The following is a 22,740-nucleotide window of genomic DNA, read 5'->3' on the forward strand; positions in this document are numbered from 1 at the left end:
TCAAACACACACTATACCCCCTCTTTGGGAACTCTTTTGGGATGCTTTCCAACATAATTTTCTTACTTCTCCATCTAGAGGTTTAAAACTAAGTGATTATTCACAATTCCTGAAAATGTCAAAAAATCTAATACCGGCCAAGCCAAAAATGGCTGATTTTCAGCAAAAAATATTTTCCCACAAATCAAACACACACTATACCCCCTCTTTGGGAACTCTTTTGGGATGCTTTCCAACATAGTTTTAACCCCCTAGATGTACAAGTAGGAGAATCAAGTGCTTTTTCACAAAACCTGAAAACGTCAAAAAATCTAACACCCGGCCAAGCCAAAAAAGGCTGATTTTCAGTCAAAAATTTTTTTCCACAAATCAAACACACACTATACTCCCTCTTTGGGAACTCTTTTGGAATGCTTTCCAACATAGCTTTAAACCTCTAGATGGAGAAGAAAATTAAGTGATTTTTCACAATTCCTGAAAATGTCAAAAAATCTAATACCCGGCCAAGCCAAAAAAGGCTGATTTTCAGTCAAAAATTTTTTTCCACAAATCAAACACACACTATACTCCCTCTTTGGGAACTCTTTTGGGATGCTTTCCAACATAGTTTTAAACCTCTAGATGTAGAAGTAGGAGAATTAAGTGATTTTTCACAAAACCTGAAAACGTCAAAAAATCTAACACTCGGCCAAGCCAAAAATGGCTGATTTTCAGCCAATTTTTTTTTCTACAAATCAAACACACACTATGCTCCCTCTTTGGGAACTCTTTTGGGATGCTTTCCAACATAGTTTTAAACCTCTAGATGTAGAAGTAAAAAAATTAAGTGATTTTTAACAAAACCTGAAAACGTCAGAACATCTAACACCCGGCCAACCCAAAAATGGTTGATTTTCAGCCAAATTTTTTTTTCCACAAATCAAACACGCACTATACCCCCTCTTTGGGAACTCTTTTGGGATGCTTTCCAACATAGTTTTCAACCTCTAGATGTAGAATAAAATTAAGTTATTTTTTCACAATTCCTGAAAATGTCAAAAAATCTAATACCCGGCCAAGCCAAAAATGGCTGATTTCTAGCCAAATTTTTTTTCCACAAATCAAACACACACTATACCCCCTCTTTTGGAACTCTTTTGGGATGCTTTCCAACATAGTTTTAAACCTCTAGATGTAGAAGAAAATTAAGTGATTTTTTTCACAATTCCTGAAAATGTCAAAAAATCTAATACCCGACCAAGCCAAAAATGGCTGATTTTGAGCCAAAAATTTTTTTCCACAAATCAAACACACACTATACCCCCTCTTTGGGAACTCTTTTGGGATGCTTTCCAACATAGTTTTAAACCTCTAGATTGAGAAGTAAGAAAATTAAATGATTTTTTACAATTCCTGAAAATGTTAAAAAATCTAATACCCGGCCAAGCCAAAAAAGGCTCATTTTCAGCCAAAAATTTTTTTCCACAAATCAAACACACACTATACCCCCTCTTTGGGAACTCTTTTGGGATGCTTTCCAACATAGTTTTAAACCTCTAGATGGAGAAATAAGAAGATTAAGTGATTTTTCACAATTCCTGAAAATGTCAAAAAATCTAACACCCGGCCAAGCCAAAAATGGCTGATTTTCAGCCAAATTTTTTTTTCCACAAATCAAACACACTATACTCCCTCTTTGGTAACTCTTTTGGGACGCTTTCCAACATAGTTTTAAACCTCTAGATGGAGAAGTAAGAAAATAGTGATTTTTCACAATTCCTGAAAATGTCAAAAAATCTAATGCCCGGCCAAGCCAAAAATGGCTGATTTTCAGCCAAAATTTTTTTTTCCACAAATCAAACACACACTATACCCCCTCTTTGGGAACTCTTTTGGGATGCTTTCCAACATAGTTTTAACCCCCTAGATGTACAAGTAGAAGAATTAAGTGATTTTTCACAATTCCTGAAAATGTCAAAAAATCTAATGCCCGGCCAAGCCAAAAATTGCTGATTTTCAGCCAAAAATTTTTTTTTCCACAAATCAAACACACACTATACCCCCTCTTTGGGAACTCTTTTGGGATGCTTTCCAACATAGTTTTAACCCCCTAGATGTACAAGTAGGAGAATTAAGTGATTTTTCACAAAACCGGAAAACGTCAAAAAATCTAACACTCGGCCAAGCCAAAAATGGCTGATTTTCAGCCAAAATTTTTTTTCCACAAATCAAACACACACTATACTCCCTCTTTGGGAACTCTTTTGGGATGCTTTCCAACATAGTTTTAAATCTCTAGATGGAGAAGTATGAAAATTAAGTGCTTTTTCACAAATCCTGAAAATGTCAAAAAATCTAATACCCGGCCAAGCCAAAAATGGCTGATTTTCAGCCAAAATTTTTTTTCCACAAATCAAACACACACTATACTCCCTCTTTGGGAACTCTTTTGGGATGCTTTCCAACATAGTTTTAACCCCCTAGATGTACAAGTAGAAGAATTAAGTGATTTTTCACAAACCTGAGGACGTCAAAAAATCTAACACCCGGCCAAGCCAAAAAAGCCTGATTTTCAGCCAAAATTTTTTTTCCACAAATCAAACACACACTATACCCCCTCTTTGGGAACTCTTTTGGGATGCTTTCCAACATAGTTTTAAACCTCTAGATGGAGAAGTAAGAAAATTAAGTGATTTTTCACAATTCCTGAAAATGTAAAAAAAATCTAATATCCGGCCAAGCCAAAAAAGCCTGATTTTCAGCCAAAATTTTTTTTTCCACAAATCAAACACACTATAATCCCTCTTTGGGAACTCTTTTGGGATGCTTTCCAACATAGTTTTAAACCTCTAGATGGAGAAGTAAGAAAATTAAGTGATTTTTCACAATTCCTGAAAATGTCAAAAAATCTAATACCCGGCCAAGCCAAAAATGGCTGATTTTCAGCCAAAATTTTTTTTCCCACAAATCAAACACACACTATACCCCCTCTTTGGGAACTCTTTTGGGATGCTTTCCAACATAGTTTTAACCCGCTAGATGTACAAGTAGGAGAATTAAGTGATTTTTCACAAAACCTGAAAACGTCAAAAAATCTAACACTTGGCCAAGCCAAAAATGGCTGATTTTCAGCCAAATTTTTTTTCCACAAATCAAACACACACTATACCCCCTCTTTGGGAACTCTTTTGGGATGCTTTCCAACATAGTTTTAACCCCCTAGATGTACAAGTAGGAGAATTAAGTGATTTTTCACAAAACCTGAAAACGTCAAAAAATCTAACACCCGGCCAAGCCAAAAAAGCCTGATTTTCAGCCAAAATTTTTTTTCCCACAAATCAAACACACACTATACTCCCTCTTTGGGAACTCTTTTGGGATGCTTTCCAACATAGTTTTAAACCGCTAGATGGAGAAGTTAGAAAATTAAGTGATTTTTCACAATTCCTGAAAATGTCAAAAAATCTAATACCCGGCCAAGCCAAAAATGGCTGATTTTCAGCCAAAATTTTTTTTCCACAAATCAAACACACACTATTCCCCCTCTTTGTGAACTCTTTTGGGATGCTTTCCAACCTAGTTTTAACCCCCTAGATGTACAAGTAGGAGAATTAAGTGATTTTTCACAAAACCTGAAAACGTCAAAACATCTAACACTCGGCCAAGCCAAAAATGGCTGATTTTCAGCCAAAAATTTTTTTCCACAAATCAAACACACACTATACCCCCTCTTTGGGAACTCTTTTGGGATACTTTCCAACATAGTTTTAACCCCCTAGATGTACAAGTAGGAGAATTAAGTGATTTTTCACAAAACCTGAAAACATCAAAAAATCTAACACCCGGCCAAGCCAAAAAAAGCTGATCTTCAGCCAAAATTCTTTTTCCACAAATCAAACACACTATACTCCCTCTTTGGTAACTCTTTTGGGACGCTTTCAAACATAGTTTTAAACCTCTAGATGGAGAAGTAAGAAAATAAAGTGATTTTTCACAATTCCTGAAAATGTCAAAAAATCTAATGCCCGGCCAAGCCAAAAATGGCTGATTTTCAGCCAAAATTTTTTTTTCCACAAATCAAACACACACTATACCCCCTCTTTGGGAACTCTTTTGGGATGCTTTCCAACGTAGTTTTAACCCCCTAGATGTACAAGTAGAAGAATTAAGTTATTTTTCACAATTCCTGAAAATGTCAAAAAATCTAATACCCGGCCAAGCCAAAAATTGCTGATTTTCAGCCAAAAATTTTTTTTTCCACAAATCAAACACACACTATACCCCCTCTTTGGGAACTCTTTTGGGATGCTTTCCAACATAGTTTTAACCCCCTAGATGTACAAGTAGGAGAATTAAGTGATTTTTCACAAAACCGGAAAACGTCAAAAAATCTAACACTCGGCCAAGCCAAAAATGGCTGATTTTCAGCCAAAATTTTTTTTCCACAAATCAAACACACACTATACTCCCTCTTTGGGAACTCTTTTGGGATGCTTTCCAACATAGTTTTAAATCTCTAGATGGAGAAGTATGAAAATTAAGTGCTTTTTCACAAATCCTGAAAATGTCAAAAAATCTAATACCCGGCCAAGCCAAAAATGGCTGATTTTCAGCCAAAATTGTTTTTCCACAAATCAAACACACACTATACTCCCTCTTTGGGAACTCTTTTGGGATGCTTTCCAACATAGTTTTAACCCCCTAGATGTACAAGTAGAAGAATTAAGTGATTTTTCACAAACCTGAGGACGTCAAAAAATCTAACACCCGGCCAAGCCAAAAAAGCCTGATTTTCAGCCAAAATTTTTTTTCCACAAAACAAACACACACTATACTCCCTCTTTGGGAACTCTTTTGGGATGCTTTCCAACAGAGTTTTAAACCTCTAGATGGAGAAGTAAGAAAATTAAGTGATTTTTCACAATTCCTGAAAATGTCAAAAAATCTAATACCCGGCCAAGCCAAAAATAGCTGATTTTCAGCCAAAATTTTTTTTCCCACAAATCAAACACACACTATACCCCCTCTTTGGGAACTCTTTTGGGATGCTTTCCAACATAGTTTTAACCCCCTAGATGTACAAGTAGGAGAATTAAGTGATTTTTCACAAAACCTGAAAACGTCAAAAAATCTAATACCCGGCCAAGCCAAAAATGGCTGATTTTCAGCCAAATTTTTTTTTCCACAAATCAAACACACACTATACCCCCTCTTTGGGAACTCTTTTGGGATGCTTTCCAACATAGTTTTAACCCCCTAGATGTACAAGTAGGAGAATTAAGTGATTTTTCACAAAACCTGAAAACGTCAAAAAATCTAACACCCGGTCAAACCAAAAAAAGCTGATCTTCAGCCAAATTTTTTTTTCCACAAATCAAACACGCTATACTCCCTCTTTGGGAACTCTTTTGGGACGCTTTCCAACATAGTTTTAAACCTCTAGATGGAGAAGTAAGAAAATTAAGTGATTTTTCACAATTCCTGAAAATGTCAAAAAAACTAATACCCGGCCTAGCCAAAAATGGCTGATTTTCAGCCAAAATTTGTTTTTCCACAAATCAAACACACACTATACCCCCTCTTTGGGAACTCTTTTGGGATGCTTTCCAACATAGTTTTAACCCCCTAGATGTACAAGTAGGAGAATTAAGTGATTTTTCACAAAACCTGAAAACGTCAAAAAATCTAACACCCGGCCAAGCCAAAAAAGCCTGATTTTGAGCCAAATTTTTTTTTCCACAAATCAAACACACACTATACTCCCTCTTTGGTAACTCTTTTGGGATGCTTTCCAACATAGTTTTAAACCTCTAGATGGAGAAGCAAGAAAATTAACTGATTTTTCACAATTCCTGAAAATGTGAAAAAATCTAATACCCGGCCAAGCCAAAAATGGCTGATTTTCAGCCAAATTTTTTTTTCCACAAATCAAACACACACTATACCCCCTCTTTGGGAACTCTTTTGGGATGCTTTCCAACATAGTTTTAACCACCTAGATGTACAAGTAGAAGAATTAAGTGATTTTTCACAAAACCTGAAAACGTCAAAAAATCTAACACCCGGCCAAGCCAAAAAAGCCTGATTTTCAGCCAAAATTTTTTTTCCACAAAACAAACACACACTATACTCCCTCTTTGGGAACTCTTTTGGGATGCTTTCCAACATAGTTTTAAACCTCTAGATGGAGAAGTAAGAAAATTAAGTGATTTTTCACAATTCCTGAAAATGTCAAAAAATCTAATATCCGGCCAAGCCAAAAAAGCCTGATTTTCAGCCAAATTTTTTTTTTCCACAAATCAAACACACTATACTCCCTCTTTGGGAACTCTTTTGGGATGCTTTCCAACATAGTTTTAAACCTCTAGATGGAGAAGTAAGAAAATTAAGTGATTTTTCACAATTCCTGAAAATGTCAAAAAATCTAATACCCGGCCAAGCCAAAAATGGCTGATTTTCAGCCAAAATTTTTTTTCCCACAAATCAAACACACACTATACCCCCTCTTTGGGAACTCTTTTGGGATGCTTTCCAACATAGTTTTAACCCCCTAGATGTACAAGTAGGAGAATTAAGTGATTTTTCACAAAACCTGAAAACGTCAAAAAATCTAACACTTGGCCAAGCCAAAAATGGCTGATTTTCAGCCAAATTTTTTTTCCACAAATCAAACACACACTATACCCCCTCTTTGGGAACTCTTTTGGGATGCTTTCCAACATAGTTTTAACCCCCTAGATGTACAAGTAGGAGAATTAAGTGATTTTTCACAAAACCTGAAAACGTCAAAAAATCTAACACTTGGCCAAGCCAAAAATGGCTGATTTTCAGCCAAAATTGTTTTTCCACAAATCAATCACACACTATACCCCCTCTTTGTGAACTCTTTTGGGATGCTTTCCAACATAGTTTTAAACCTCTAGATGGAGAAGTAAGAAAATTAAGTGATTTTTCACAATTCCTGAAAATGTCAAAAAAACTAATACCCGGCCTAGCCAAAAATGGCTGATTTTCAGCCAAAATTTGTTTTTCCACAAATCAAACACACACTATACCCCCTCTTTGGGAACTCTTTTGGGATGCTTTCCAACATAGTTTTAACCCCCTAGATGTACAAGTAGGAGAATTAAGTGATTTTTCACAAAACCTGAAAACGTCAAAAAATCTAACACCCGGCCAAGCCAAAAAAGCCTGATTTTGAGCCAAATTTTTTTTTCCACAAATCAAACACACACTATACTCCCTCTTTGGTAACTCTTTTGGGATGCTTTCCAACATAGTTTTAAACCTCTAGATGGAGAAGCAAGAAAATTAACTGATTTTTCACAATTCCTGAAAATGTGAAAAAATCTAATACCCGGCCAAGCCAAAAATGGCTGATTTTCAGCCAAATTTTTTTTTCCACAAATCAAACACACACTATACCCCCTCTTTGGGAACTCTTTTGGGATGCTTTCCAACATAGTTTTAACCACCTAGATGTACAAGTAGAAGAATTAAGTGATTTTTCACAAAACCTGAAAACGTCAAAAAATCTAACACCCGGCCAAGCCAAAAAAGCCTGATTTTCAGCCAAAATTTTTTTTTCCACAAAACAAACACACACTATACTCCCTCTTTGGGAACTCTTTTGGGATGCTTTCCAACATAGTTTTAAACCTCTAGATGGAGAAGTAAGAAAATTAAGTGATTTTTCACAATTCCTGAAAATGTCAAAAAATCTAATATCCGGCCAAGCCAAAAAAGCCTGATTTTCAGCCAAATTTTTTTTTTCCACAAATCAAACACACTATACTCCCTCTTTGGGAACTCTTTTGGGATGCTTTCCAACATAGTTTTAACCCCCTAGATGTACAAGTAGGAGAATTAAGTGATTTTTCACAAAACCTGAAAACATCAAAAAATCTAACACCCGGCCAAGCCAAAAAAAGCTGATCTTCAGCCAAAATTCTTTTTCCACAAATCAAACACACTATACTCCCTCTTTGGTAACTCTTTTGGGACGCTTTCCAACATAGTTTTAAACCTCTAGATGGAGAAGTAAGAAAATTAAGTGATTTTTCACAATTCCTGAAAATGTCAAAAAATCTAATGCCCGGCCAAGCCAAAAATGGCTGATTTTCAGCCAAAAATTTTTTTTTCCACAAATCAAACACACACTATACCCCCTCTTTGGGAACTCTTTTGGGATGCTTTCCAACAAAGTTTTAACCCCTTAGATGTACAAGTAGGAGAATTAAGTGATTTTTCACAAAACCGGAAAACGTCAAAACATCTAACACTCGGCCAAGCCAAAAATGGCTGATTTGCAGCCAAAATTTTTTTTCCACAAATCAAACACACACTATACCCCCTCTTTGGGAACTCTTTTGGGATGCTTTCCAACATAGTTTTAACCCCCTAGATGTACAAGTAGGAGAATTAAGTGATTTTTCACAAAACCTGAAAACATCAAAAAATCTAACACCCGGCCAAGCCAAAAAAAGCTGATCTTCAGCCAAAATTCTTTTTCCACAAATCAAACACACTATACTCCCTCTTTGGTAACTCTTTTGGGACGCTTTCCAACATAGTTTTAAACCTCTAGATGGAGAAGTAAGAAAATTAAGTGATTTTTCACAATTCCTGAAAATGTCAAAAAATCTAATGCCCGGCCAAGCCAAAAATGGCTGATTTTCAGCCAAAAATTTTTTTTTCCACAAATCAAACACACACTATACCCCCTCTTTGGGAACTCTTTTGGGATGCTTTCCAACAAAGTTTTAACCCCTTAGATGTACAAGTAGGAGAATTAAGTGATTTTTCACAAAACCGGAAAACGTCAAAAAATCTAACACTCGGCCAAGCCAAAAATGGCTGATTTTCAGCCAAAATTTTTTTTCCACAAAACAAACACACACTATACTCCCTCTTTGGGAACTCTTTTGGGATGCTTTCCAACATAGTTTTAACCCCCTAGATGTACAAGTAGGAGAATTAAGTGATTTTTCACAAAACCTGAAAACTTCAAAAAATCTAATACCCGGCCAAGCCAAAAATGGCTGATTTTCAGCCAAATTTTTTTTTCCACAAATCAAACACACACTATACCCCCTCTTTGGGAACTCTTTTGGGATGCTTTCCAACATAGTTTTAACCCCCTAGATGTACAAGTAGGAGAATTAAGTGATTTTTCACAAAACCTGAAAACGTCAAAAAATCTAACACCCGGTCAAACCAAAAAAAGCTGATCTTCAGCCAAATTTTTTTTTCCACAAATCAAACACGCTATACTCCCTCTTTGGGAACTCTTTTGGGACGCTTTCCAACATAGTTTTAAACCTCTAGATGGAGAAGTAAGAAAATTAAGTGATTTTTCACAATTCCTGAAAATGTCAAAAAAACTAATACCCGGCCTAGCCAAAAATGGCTGATTTTCAGCCAAAATTTGTTTTTCCACAAATCAAACACACACTATACCCCCTCTTTGGGAACTCTTTTGGGATGCTTTCCAACATAGTTTTAACCCCCTAGATGTACAAGTAGGAGAATTAAGTGATTTTTCACAAAACCTGAAAACGTCAAAAAATCTAACACCCGGCCAAGCCAAAAAAGCCTGATTTTGAGCCAAATTTTTTTTTCCACAAATCAAACACACACTATACTCCCTCTTTGGTAACTCTTTTGGGATGCTTTCCAACATAGTTTTAAACCTCTAGATGGAGAAGCAAGAAAATTAACTGATTTTTCACAATTCCTGAAAATGTGAAAAAATCTAATACCCGGCCAAGCCAAAAATGGCTGATTTTCAGCCAAATTTTTTTTTTCCACAAATCAAACACACACTATACCCCCTCTTTGGGAACTCTTTTGGGATGCTTTCCAACATAGTTTTAACCACCTAGATGTACAAGTAGAAGAATTAAGTGATTTTTCACAAAACCTGAAAACGTCAAAAAATCTAACACCCGGCCAAGCCAAAAAAGCCTGATTTTCAGCCAAAAATTTTTTTTCCACAAAACAAACACACACTATACTCCCTCTTTGGGAACTCTTTTGGGATGCTTTCCAACATAGTTTTAAACCTCTAGATGGAGAAGTAAGAAAATTAAGTGATTTTTCACAATTCCTGAAAATGTCAAAAAATCTAACACTTGGCCAAGCCAAAAATGGCTGATTTTCAGCCAAATTTTTTTTCCACAAATCAAACACACACTATACCCCCTCTTTGGGAACTCTTTTGGGATGCTTTCCAACATAGTTTTAACCCCCTAGATGTACAAGTAGGAGAATTAAGTGATTTTTCACAAAACCTGAAAACTTCAAAAAATCTAATACCCGGCCAAGCCAAAAATTGCTGATTTTCAGCCAAAATTTTTTTTCCACATATCAAACACACACTATACCCCCTCTTTGGGAACTCTTTTGGGATGCTTTCCAACATAGTTTTAACCCCCTAGATGTACAAGTAGGAGAATTAAGTGATTTTTCACAAAACCTGAAAACGTCAAAAAATCTAACACCCGGCCAAGCCAAAAAAGCCTGATTTTCAGCCAAAATTTTTTTTTCCACAAATCAAACACACACTATACTCCCTCTTTGGGAACTCTTTTGGGATGCTTTCCAACATAGTTTTAAACCGCTAGATCGAGAAGTAAGAAAATTAAGTGATTTTTCACAATTCCTGAAAATGTCAAAAAATCTAATTCCCGGCCAAGCCAAAAATGGCTGATTTTCAGCCAAAATTTGTTTTTCCACAAATCATACACACACTATACCCCCTCTTTGGGAACTCTTTTGGGATGCTTTCCAACATAGTTTTAACCCCCTAGATGTACAAGTAGGAGAATTAAGTGATTTTTCACAAAACCTGAAAACGTCAAAAAATCTAACACTTGGCCAAGCCAAAAATGGCTGATTTTCAGCCAAAATTGTTTTTCCACAAATCAATCACACACTATACCCCCTCTTTGTGAACTCTTTTGGGATGCTTTCCAACCTAGTTTTAACTCCCTAGATGTACAAGTAGGAGAATTAAGTGATTTTTCACAAAACCTGAAAACGTCAAAACATCTAACACTCGGCCAAGCCAAAAATGGCTGATTTTCAGCCAAATTTTTTTTCCACAAATCAAACACACACTATACCCCCTCTTTGGGAACTCTTTTGGGATGCTTTCCAACATAGTTTTAACCCCCTAGATGTACAAGTAGGAGAATTAAGTGATTTTTCACAAAACCTGAAAACGTCAAAAAATCTAACACCCGGTCAAACCAAAAAAAGCTGATCTTCAGCCAAATTTTTTTTTCCACAAATCAAACACGCTATACTCCCTCTTTGGGAACTCTTTTGGGACGCTTTCCAAGATAGTTTTAAACCTCTAGATGGAGAAGTAAGAAAATTAAGTGATTTTTCACAATTCCTGAAAATGTCAAAAAAACTAATACCCGGCCTAGCCAAAAATGGCTGATTTTCAGCCAAAATTTGTTTTTCCACAAATCAAACACACACTATACCCCCTCTTTGGGAACTCTTTTGGGATGCTTTCCAACATAGTTTTAACCCCCTAGATGTACAAGTAGGAGAATTAAGTGATTTTTCACAAAACCTGAAAACGTCAAAAAATCTAACACCCGGCCAAGCCAAAAAAGCCTGATTTTGAGCCAAATTTTTTTTTCCACAAATCAAACACACACTATACTCCCTCTTTGGTAACTCTTTTGGGATGCTTTCCAACATAGTTTTAAACCTCTAGATGGAGAAGCAAGAAAATTAACTGATTTTTCACAATTCCTGAAAATGTGAAAAAATCTAATACCCGGCCAAGCCAAAAATGGCTGATTTTCAGCCAAATTTTTTTTTTCCACAAATCAAACACACACTATACCCCCTCTTTGGGAACTCTTTTGGGATGCTTTCCAACATAGTTTTAACCACCTAGATGTACAAGTAGAAGAATTAAGTGATTTTTCACAAAACCTGAAAACGTCAAAAAATCTAACACCCGGCCAAGCCAAAAAAGCCTGATTTTCAGCCAAAATTTTTTTTTCCACAAAACAAACACACACTATACTCCCTCTTTGGGAACTCTTTTGGGATGCTTTCCAACATAGTTTTAAACCTCTAGATGGAGAAGTAAGAAAATTAAGTGATTTTTCACAATTCCTGAAAATGTCAAAAAATCTAATATCCGGCCAAGCCAAAAAAGCCTGATTTTCAGCCAAAATTTTTTTTTCCACAAATCAAACACACTATACTCCCTCTTTGGGAACTCTTTTGGGATGCTTTCCAACATAGTTTTAAACCTCTAGATGGAGAAGTAAGAAAATTAAGTGATTTTTCACAATTCCTGAAAATGTCAAAAAATCTAATACCCGGCCAAGCCAAAAATGGCTGATTTTCAGCCAAAATTTTTTTTCCCACAAATCAAACACACACTATACCCCCTCTTTGGGAACTCTTTTGGGATGCTTTCCAACATAGTTTTAACCCCCTAGATGTACAAGTAGGAGAATTAAGTGATTTTTCACAAAACCTGAAAACGTCAAAAAATCTAACACTTGGCCAAGCCAAAAATGGCTGATTTTCAGCCAAAATTTTTTTCCACAAATCAAACACACACTAAACTCCCTCTTTGGGAACTCTTTTGGGATGCTTTCCAACATAGTTTTAACCCCCTAGATGTACAAGTAGGAGAATTAAGTGATTTTTCACAAAACCTGAAAACTTCAAAAAATCTAATACCCGGCCAATCCAAAAATTGCTGATTTTCAGCCAAAATTTTTTTTCCACATATCAAACACACACTATACCCCCTCTTTGGGAACTCTTTTGGGATGCTTTCCAACATAGTTTTAAACCGCTAGATGGAGAAGTAAGAAAATTAAGTGATTTTTCACAATTCCTGAAAATGTCAAAAAATCTAATACCCGGCCAAGCCAAAAATGGCTGATTTTCAGCCAAAATTTATTTCCCCACAAATCAAACACACACTATACCCCCTCTTTGGGAACTCTTTTGGGATGCTTTCCAACATAGTTTTAACCCCCTAGATGTACAAGTAGGAGAATTAAGTGATTTTTCACAAAACCTGAAAACGTCAAAAAATCTAACACTTGGCCAAGCCAAAAATGGCTGATTTTCAGCCAAAATTTTTTTTCCACAAATCAATCACACACTATACCCCCTCTTTGTGAACTCTTTTGGGATGCTTTCCAACCTAGTTTTAACTCCCTAGATGTACAAGTAGGAGAATTAAGTGATTTTTCACAAAACCTGAAAACGTCAAAACATCTAACACTCGGCCAAGCCAAAAATGGCTGATTTTCAGCCAAATTTTTTTTTCCACAAATCAAACACACACTATACCCCCTCTTTGGGAACTCTTTTGGGATGCTTTCCAACATAGTTTTAACCCCCTAGATGTACAAGTAGGAGAATTAAGTGATTTTTCACAAAACCTGAAAACGTCAAAAAATCTAACACCCGGCCAAGCCAAAAAAGCCTGATTTTGAGCCAAATTTTTTTTTCCACAAATCAAACACACACTATACTCCCTCTTTGGTAACTCTTTTGGGATGCTTTCCAACATAGTTTTAAACCTCTAGATGGAGAAGCAAGAAAATTAACTGATTTTTCACAATTCCTGAAAATGTGAAAAAATCTAATACCCGGCCAAGCCAAAAATGGCTGATTTTCAGCCAAATTTTTTTTTTCCACAAATCAAACACACACTATACCCCCTCTTTGGGAACTCTTTTGGGATGCTTTCCAACATAGTTTTAACCCCCTAGATGTACAAGTAGGAGAATTAAGTGATTTTTCACAAAACCTGAAAACGTCAAAAAATCTAACACTCGGCCAAGCCAAAATTCAGCCAAAATTTTTTCACAAATCAAACACACACTATACCCCCTCTTTGGGAACTCTTTTGGGATGCTTTCCAACATAGTTTTAAACCTCTAGATGGAAAAGTAAGAAAATTAAGTGATTTTTCACAAAGCCTGAAAACGTCAAAAAATCTAACACCCGGCCAAGCCAAAAAAGCCTGATTTTCAGCCAAAAAATTATTTTCCACAAATCAAACACACACTATACCCCCTCTTTGGGAACTCTTTTGGGATGCTTTCCAACATAGTTTTAAACCTCTAGATGGAGAAGTAAGAAAATAAAGTGATTTTTCACAATTCCTGAAAATGTCAAAAAATCTAATACCCGGCCAAGCCAAAAATGGCTGATTTTCAGCCAAAATATTTTTCCACAAATCAAACACACACAATATACCCCCTCTTTGGGAACTCTTTTGGGATGCTTTCCAACATAGTTTTAACCCCCTAGATGTACAAGTAGGAGAATTAAGTGATTTTTCACAAAACCTGAAAACGTCAAAAAATCTAACACCCATCCAAGCCAAAAAAGCCTGATTTTCAGCCAAAATTTTTTTTTTTCACAAATCAAACACACACTATACTCCCTCTTTGGGAACTCTTTTGGGATGCTTTCCAACATAGTTTTAACCCCCTAGATGTACAAGTAGGAGAATTAAGTGATTTTTCACAAAACCTGAAAACGTCAAAAAATCTAACACCCGGCCAAGCCAAAAAAGCCTGATTTTGAGCCAAAAATTTTTTTCCACAAATCAAACACACACTATACTCCCTCTTTGGTAACTCTTTTGGGATGCTTTCCAACATAGTTTTAAACCGCTAGATGGAGAAGTAAGAAAATTAAGTGATTTTTCACAATTCCTGAAAATGTCAAAAAATCTAATACCCGGCCAAGCCAAAAATGGCTGATTTTCAGCCAAAATTTTTGTTTCCACAAATCAAACACACACTATACCCCCTCTTTGGGAACTCTTTTGGGATGCTTTCCAAATTAGTTTTAACCCCCTAGATGTACAAGTAGGAGAATTAAGTGATTTTTCACAAAACCTGAAAACGTCAAAAAATCTAACACCCGGCCAAGCCAAAAAAGCCTGATTTTCAGACAAAAATTGTTTTTTCCACAAATCAAACACACACTATACTCCCTCTTTGGTAACTCTTTTGGGATGCTTTCCAACATAGTTTTACACCTCTAGATGGAGAAGTAAGAAAATTAAGTGATTTTTCACAATTCCTGAACACGTCAAAAAATCTAACACCCGGCCAAGCCAAAAATGGCTGATTTTCAGCCAAAATTTTTTTTCCACAAATCAAACACACACTATACTTCCTCTTTGGGAACTCTTTTGGGATACTTTCCAACATAGTTTTAAACCTCTAGATGGAGAAGTATGAAAATTAAGTGCTTTTTCACAAATCCTGAAAATGTCAAAAAATCTAATACCCGGCCTAGCCAAAAATGGCTGATTTTCAGCCAAAATTTTTTTTCCACAAATCAAACACACACTAAACTCCCTCTTTGGGAACTCTTTCGGGATGCTTTCCAACATAGTTTTAACCCCCTAGATGTACAAGTAGGAGAATTAAGTGATTTTTCACAAAACCTGAAAACGTCAAAAAATCTAACACCCGGCCAAGCCAAAAAAAGCTGATCTTCAGCCAAAATTTTTTTTCCACAAATCAAACACACTATACTCCCTCTTTGTGAACTCTTTTGGGACGCTTTCCAACATAGTTTTAAACCTCTAGATGGAGAAGTAAGAAAATTAAGTGATTTTTCACAATTCCTGAAAATGTCAAAAAATCTAATACCCGGCCAAGCCAAAAATGGCTGATTTTCAGCCAAAATTTTTTTTCCACAAATCAAACACACACTATACCCCCTCTTTGGGAACTCTTTTGGGATGCTTTCCAACATAGTTTTAACCCCCTAGATGTACAAGTAGGAGAATTAAGTGATTTTTCACAAAACCTGAAAACGTCAAAAAATCTAACACCCGGTCAAGCCAAAAAAAGCTGATCTTCAGCCAAATTTTTTTTTCCACAAATCAAACACACTATACTCCCTCTTTGGGAACTCTTTTGGGATGCTTTCCAACATAGTTTTAAACCTCTAGATGGAGAAGTAAGAAAATTAAGTGATTTTTCACAATTCCTGAAAATGTCAAAAAATCTAATACCCGGCCAAGCCAAAAATGGCTGATTTTCAGCCAAAATTTTTTTTCCCACAAATCAAACACACACTATACCCCCTCTTTGGGAACTCTTTTGGGATGCTTTCCAACATAGTTTTAACCCCCTAGATGTACAAGTAGGAGAATTAAGTGATTTTTCACAAAACCTGAAAACGTCAAAAAATCTAACACTTGGCCAAGCCAAAAATGGCTGATTTTCAGCCAAATTTTTTTTCCACAAATCAAACACACACTATACCCCCTCTTTGGGAACTCTTTTGGGATGCTTTCCAACATAGTTTTAACCCCCTAGATGTACAAGTAGGAGAATTAAGTGATTTTTCACAAAACCTGAAAACTTCAAAAAATCTAATACCCGGCCAAGCCAAAAATTGCTGATTTTCAGCCAAAATTTTTTTTCCACATATCAAACACACACTATACCCCCTCTTTGGGAACTCTTTTGGGATGCTTTCCAACATAGTTTTAACCCCCTAGATGTACAAGTAGGAGAATTAAGTGATTTTTCACAAAACCTGAAAACGTCAAAAAATCTAACACCCGGCCAAGCCAAAAAAGCCTGATTTTCAGCCAAAATTTTTTTTTCCACAAATCAAACACACACTATACTCCCTCTTTGGGAACTCTTTTGGGATGCTTTCCAACATAGTTTTAAACCGCTAGATGGAGAAGTAAGAAAATTAAGTGATTTTTCACAATTCCTGAAAATGTCAAAAAATCTAATACCCGGCCAAGCCAAAAATGGCTGATTTTCAGCCAAAATTTTTTTTTCCACAAATCAAACACATACTATACCCCCTCTTTGGGAACTCTTTTGGGATGCTTTCCAACATAGTTTTAACCCCCTAGATGTACAAGTAGGAGAATTAAGTGATTTTTCACAAAACCTGAAAACGTCAAAAAATCTAACACCCGGCCAAAGCCAAAAAAAGCTGATCTTCAGCCAAAATTTTTTTTCCACAAATCAAACACACTGTACTCCCTCTTTGGGAACTCTTTTGGGACGCTTTCCAACATAGTTTTAAACCTCTAGATGGAGAAGTAAGAAAATTAAGTGATTTTTCACAATTCCTGAACACGTCAAAAAATCTAACACCCGGCCAAGCCAAAAATGGCTGATTTTCAGCCAAAATTTTTTTTCCACAAATCAAACACACACTATACTTCCTCTTTGGGAACTCTTTTGGGATACTTTCCAACATAGTTTTAAACCTCTAGATGGAGAAGTATGAAAATTAAGTGCTTTTTCACAAATCCTGAAAATGTCAAAAAATCTAACACTTGGCCAAGCCAAAAATGGCTGATTTTCAGCCAAATTTTTTTTCCACAAATCAAACACACACTATACCCCCTCTTTGGGAACTCTTTTGGGATGCTTTCCAACATAGTTTTAACCCCCTAGATGTACAAGTAGGAGAATTAAGTGATTTTTCACAAAACCTGAAAACTTCAAAAAATCTAATACCCGGCCAAGCCAAAAATTGCTGATTTTCAGCCAAAATTTTTTTTCCACATATCAAACACACACTATACCCCCTCTTTGGGAACTCTTTTGGGATGCTTTCCAACATAGTTTTAACCCCCTAGATGTACAAGTAGGAGAATTAAGTGATTTTTCACAAAACCTGAAAACGTCAAAAAATCTAACACCCGGCCAAGCCAAAAAAGCCTGATTTTCAGCCAAAATTTTTTTTTCCACAAATCAAACACACACTATACTCCCTCTTTGGGAACTCTTTTGGGATGCTTTCCAACATAGTTTTAAACCGCTAGATCGAGAAGTAAGAAAATTAAGTGATTTTTCACAATTCCTGAAAATGTCAAAAAATCTAATTCCCGGCCAAGCCAAAAATGGCTGATTTTCAGCCAAAATTTGTTTTTCCACAAATCATACACACACTATACCCCCTCTTTGGGAACTCTTTTGGGATGCTTTCCAACATAGTTTTAACCCCCTAGATGTACAAGTAGGAGAATTAAGTGATTTTTCACAAAACCTGAAAACGTCAAAAAATCTAACACTTGGCCAAGCCAAAAATGGCTGATTTTCAGCCAAAATTGTTTTTCCACAAATCAATCACACACTATACCCCCTCTTTGTGAACTCTTTTGGGATGCTTTCCAACCTAGTTTTAACTCCCTAGATGTACAAGTAGGAGAATTAAGTGATTTTTCACAAAACCTGAAAACGTCAAAACATCTAACACTCGGCCAAGCCAAAAATGGCTGATTTTCAGCCAAATTTTTTTTCCACAAATCAAACACACACTATACCCCCTCTTTGGGAACTCTTTTGGGATGCTTTCCAACATAGTTTTAACCCCCTAGATGTACAAGTAGGAGAATTAAGTGATTTTTCACAAAACCTGAAAACGTCAAAAAATCTAACACCCGGTCAAACCAAAAAAAGCTGATCTTCAGCCAAATTTTTTTTTCCACAAATCAAACACGCTATACTCCCTCTTTGGGAACTCTTTTGGGACGCTTTCCAAGATAGTTTTAAACCTCTAGATGGAGAAGTAAGAAAATTAAGTGATTTTTCACAATTCCTGAAAATGTCAAAAAAACTAATACCCGGCCTAGCCAAAAATGGCTGATTTTCAGCCAAAATTTGTTTTTCCACAAATCAAACACACACTATACCCCCTCTTTGGGAACTCTTTTGGGATGCTTTCCAACATAGTTTTAACCCCCTAGATGTACAAGTAGGAGAATTAAGTGATTTTTCACAAAACCTGAAAACGTCAAAAAATCTAACACCCGGCCAAGCCAAAAAAGCCTGATTTTGAGCCAAATTTTTTTTTCCACAAATCAAACACACACTATACTCCCTCTTTGGTAACTCTTTTGGGATGCTTTCCAACATAGTTTTAAACCTCTAGATGGAGAAGCAAGAAAATTAACTGATTTTTCACAATTCCTGAAAATGTGAAAAAATCTAATACCCGGCCAAGCCAAAAATGGCTGATTTTCAGCCAAATTTTTTTTTTCCACAAATCAAACACACACTATACCCCCTCTTTGGGAACTCTTTTGGGATGCTTTCCAACATAGTTTTAACCACCTAGATGTACAAGTAGAAGAATTAAGTGATTTTTCACAAAACCTGAAAACGTCAAAAAATCTAACACCCGGCCAAGCCAAAAAAGCCTGATTTTCAGCCAAAATTTTTTTTTCCACAAAACAAACACACACTATACTCCCTCTTTGGGAACTCTTTTGGGATGCTTTCCAACATAGTTTTAAACCTCTAGATGGAGAAGTAAGAAAATTAAGTGATTTTTCACAATTCCTGAAAATGTCAAAAAATCTAATATCCGGCCAAGCCAAAAAAGCCTGATTTTCAGCCAAAATTTTTTTTTCCACAAATCAAACACACTATACTCCCTCTTTGGGAACTCTTTTGGGATGCTTTCCAACATAGTTTTAAACCTCTAGATGGAGAAGTAAGAAAATTAAGTGATTTTTCACAATTCCTGAAAATGTCAAAAAATCTAATACCCGGCCAAGCCAAAAATGGCTGATTTTCAGCCAAAATTTTTTTTCCCACAAATCAAACACACACTATACCCCCTCTTTGGGAACTCTTTTGGGATGCTTTCCAACATAGTTTTAACCCCCTAGATGTACAAGTAGGAGAATTAAGTGATTTTTCACAAAACCTGAAAACGTCAAAAAATCTAACACTTGGCCAAGCCAAAAATGGCTGATTTTCAGCCAAAATTTTTTTCCACAAATCAAACACACACTAAACTCCCTCTTTGGGAACTCTTTTGGGATGCTTTCCAACATAGTTTTAACCCCCTAGATGTACAAGTAGGAGAATTAAGTGATTTTTCACAAAACCTGAAAACTTCAAAAAATCTAATACCCGGCCAATCCAAAAATTGCTGATTTTCAGCCAAAATTTTTTTTCCACATATCAAACACACACTATACCCCCTCTTTGGGAACTCTTTTGGGATGCTTTCCAACATAGTTTTAAACCGCTAGATGGAGAAGTAAGAAAATTAAGTGATTTTTCACAATTCCTGAAAATGTCAAAAAATCTAATACCCGGCCAAGCCAAAAATGGCTGATTTTCAGCCAAAATTTATTTCCCCACAAATCAAACACACACTATACCCCCTCTTTGGGAACTCTTTTGGGATGCTTTCCAACATAGTTTTAACCCCCTAGATGTACAAGTAGGAGAATTAAGTGATTTTTCACAAAACCTGAAAACGTCAAAAAATCTAACACTTGGCCAAGCCAAAAATGGCTGATTTTCAGCCAAAATTTTTTTTCCACAAATCAATCACACACTATACCCCCTCTTTGTGAACTCTTTTGGGATGCTTTCCAACCTAGTTTTAACTCCCTAGATGTACAAGTAGGAGAATTAAGTGATTTTTCACAAAACCTGAAAACGTCAAAACATCTAACACTCGGCCAAGCCAAAAATGGCTGATTTTCAGCCAAATTTTTTTTTCCACAAATCAAACACACACTATACCCCCTCTTTGGGAACTCTTTTGGGATGCTTTCCAACATAGTTTTAACCCCCTAGATGTACAAGTAGGAGAATTAAGTGATTTTTCACAAAACCTGAAAACGTCAAAAAATCTAACACCCGGCCAAGCCAAAAAAGCCTGATTTTGAGCCAAATTTTTTTTTCCACAAATCAAACACACACTATACTCCCTCTTTGGTAACTCTTTTGGGATGCTTTCCAACATAGTTTTAAACCTCTAGATGGAGAAGCAAGAAAATTAACTGATTTTTCACAATTCCTGAAAATGTGAAAAAATCTAATACCCGGCCAAGCCAAAAATGGCTGATTTTCAGCCAAATTTTTTTTTTCCACAAATCAAACACACACTATACCCCCTCTTTGGGAACTCTTTTGGGATGCTTTCCAACATAGTTTTAACCCCCTAGATGTACAAGTAGGAGAATTAAGTGATTTTTCACAAAACCTGAAAACGTCAAAAAATCTAACACTCGGCCAAGCCAAAATTCAGCCAAAATTTTTTCACAAATCAAACACACACTATACCCCCTCTTTGGGAACTCTTTTGGGATGCTTTCCAACATAGTTTTAAACCTCTAGATGGAGAAGTAAGAAAATTAAGTGATTTTTCACAAAGCCTGAAAACGTCAAAAAATCTAACACCCGGCCAAGCCAAAAAAGCCTGATTTTCAGCCAAAAAATTATTTTCCACAAATCAAACACACACTATACCCCCTCTTTGGGAACTCTTTTGGGATGCTTTCCAACATAGTTTTAAACCTCTAGATGGAGAAGTAAGAAAATAAAGTGATTTTTCACAATTCCTGAAAATGTCAAAAAATCTAATACCCGGCCAAGCCAAAAATGGCTGATTTTCAGCCAAAATATTTTTCCACAAATCAAACACACACAATATACCCCCTCTTTGGGAACTCTTTTGGGATGCTTTCCAACATAGTTTTAACCCCCTAGATGTACAAGTAGGAGAATTAAGTGATTTTTCACAAAACCTGAAAACGTCAAAAAATCTAACACCCATCCAAGCCAAAAAAGCCTGATTTTCAGCCAAAATTTTTTTTTTTCACAAATCAAACACACACTATACTCCCTCTTTGGGAACTCTTTTGGGATGCTTTCCAACATAGTTTTAACCCCCTAGATGTACAAGTAGGAGAATTAAGTGATTTTTCACAAAACCTGAAAACGTCAAAAAATCTAACACCCGGCCAAGCCAAAAAAGCCTGATTTTGAGCCAAAAATTTTTTTCCACAAATCAAACACACACTATACTCCCTCTTTGGTAACTCTTTTGGGATGCTTTCCAACATAGTTTTAAACCGCTAGATGGAGAAGTAAGAAAATTAAGTGATTTTTCACAATTCCTGAAAATGTCAAAAAATCTAATACCCGGCCAAGCCAAAAATGGCTGATTTTCAGCCAAAATTTTTGTTTCCACAAATCAAACACACACTATACCCCCTCTTTGGGAACTCTTTTGGGATGCTTTCCAAATTAGTTTTAACCCCCTAGATGTACAAGTAGGAGAATTAAGTGATTTTTCACAAAACCTGAAAACGTCAAAAAATCTAACACCCGGCCAAGCCAAAAAAGCCTGATTTTCAGACAAAAATTGTTTTTTCCACAAATCAAACACACACTATACTCCCTCTTTGGTAACTCTTTTGGGATGCTTTCCAACATAGTTTTACACCTCTAGATGGAGAAGTAAGAAAATTAAGTGATTTTTCACAATTCCTGAACACGTCAAAAAATCTAACACCCGGCCAAGCCAAAAATGGCTGATTTTCAGCCAAAATTTTTTTTCCACAAATCAAACACACACTATACTTCCTCTTTGGGAACTCTTTTGGGATACTTTCCAACATAGTTTTAAACCTCTAGATGGAGAAGTATGAAAATTAAGTGCTTTTTCACAAATCCTGAAAATGTCAAAAAATCTAATACCCGGCCTAGCCAAAAATGGCTGATTTTCAGCCAAAATTTTTTTTCCACAAATCAAACACACACTAAACTCCCTCTTTGGGAACTCTTTCGGGATGCTTTCCAACATAGTTTTAACCCCCTAGATGTACAAGTAGGAGAATTAAGTGATTTTTCACAAAACCTGAAAACGTCAAAAAATCTAACACCCGGCCAAGCCAAAAAAAGCTGATCTTCAGCCAAAATTTTTTTTCCACAAATCAAACAC

The sequence above is a fragment of the Ranitomeya imitator genome, chromosome 3 (assembly GCF_032444005.1).
Source record: "Ranitomeya imitator isolate aRanImi1 chromosome 3, aRanImi1.pri, whole genome shotgun sequence".
Classification (NCBI taxonomy): domain Eukaryota; kingdom Metazoa; phylum Chordata; class Amphibia; order Anura; family Dendrobatidae; genus Ranitomeya; species Ranitomeya imitator.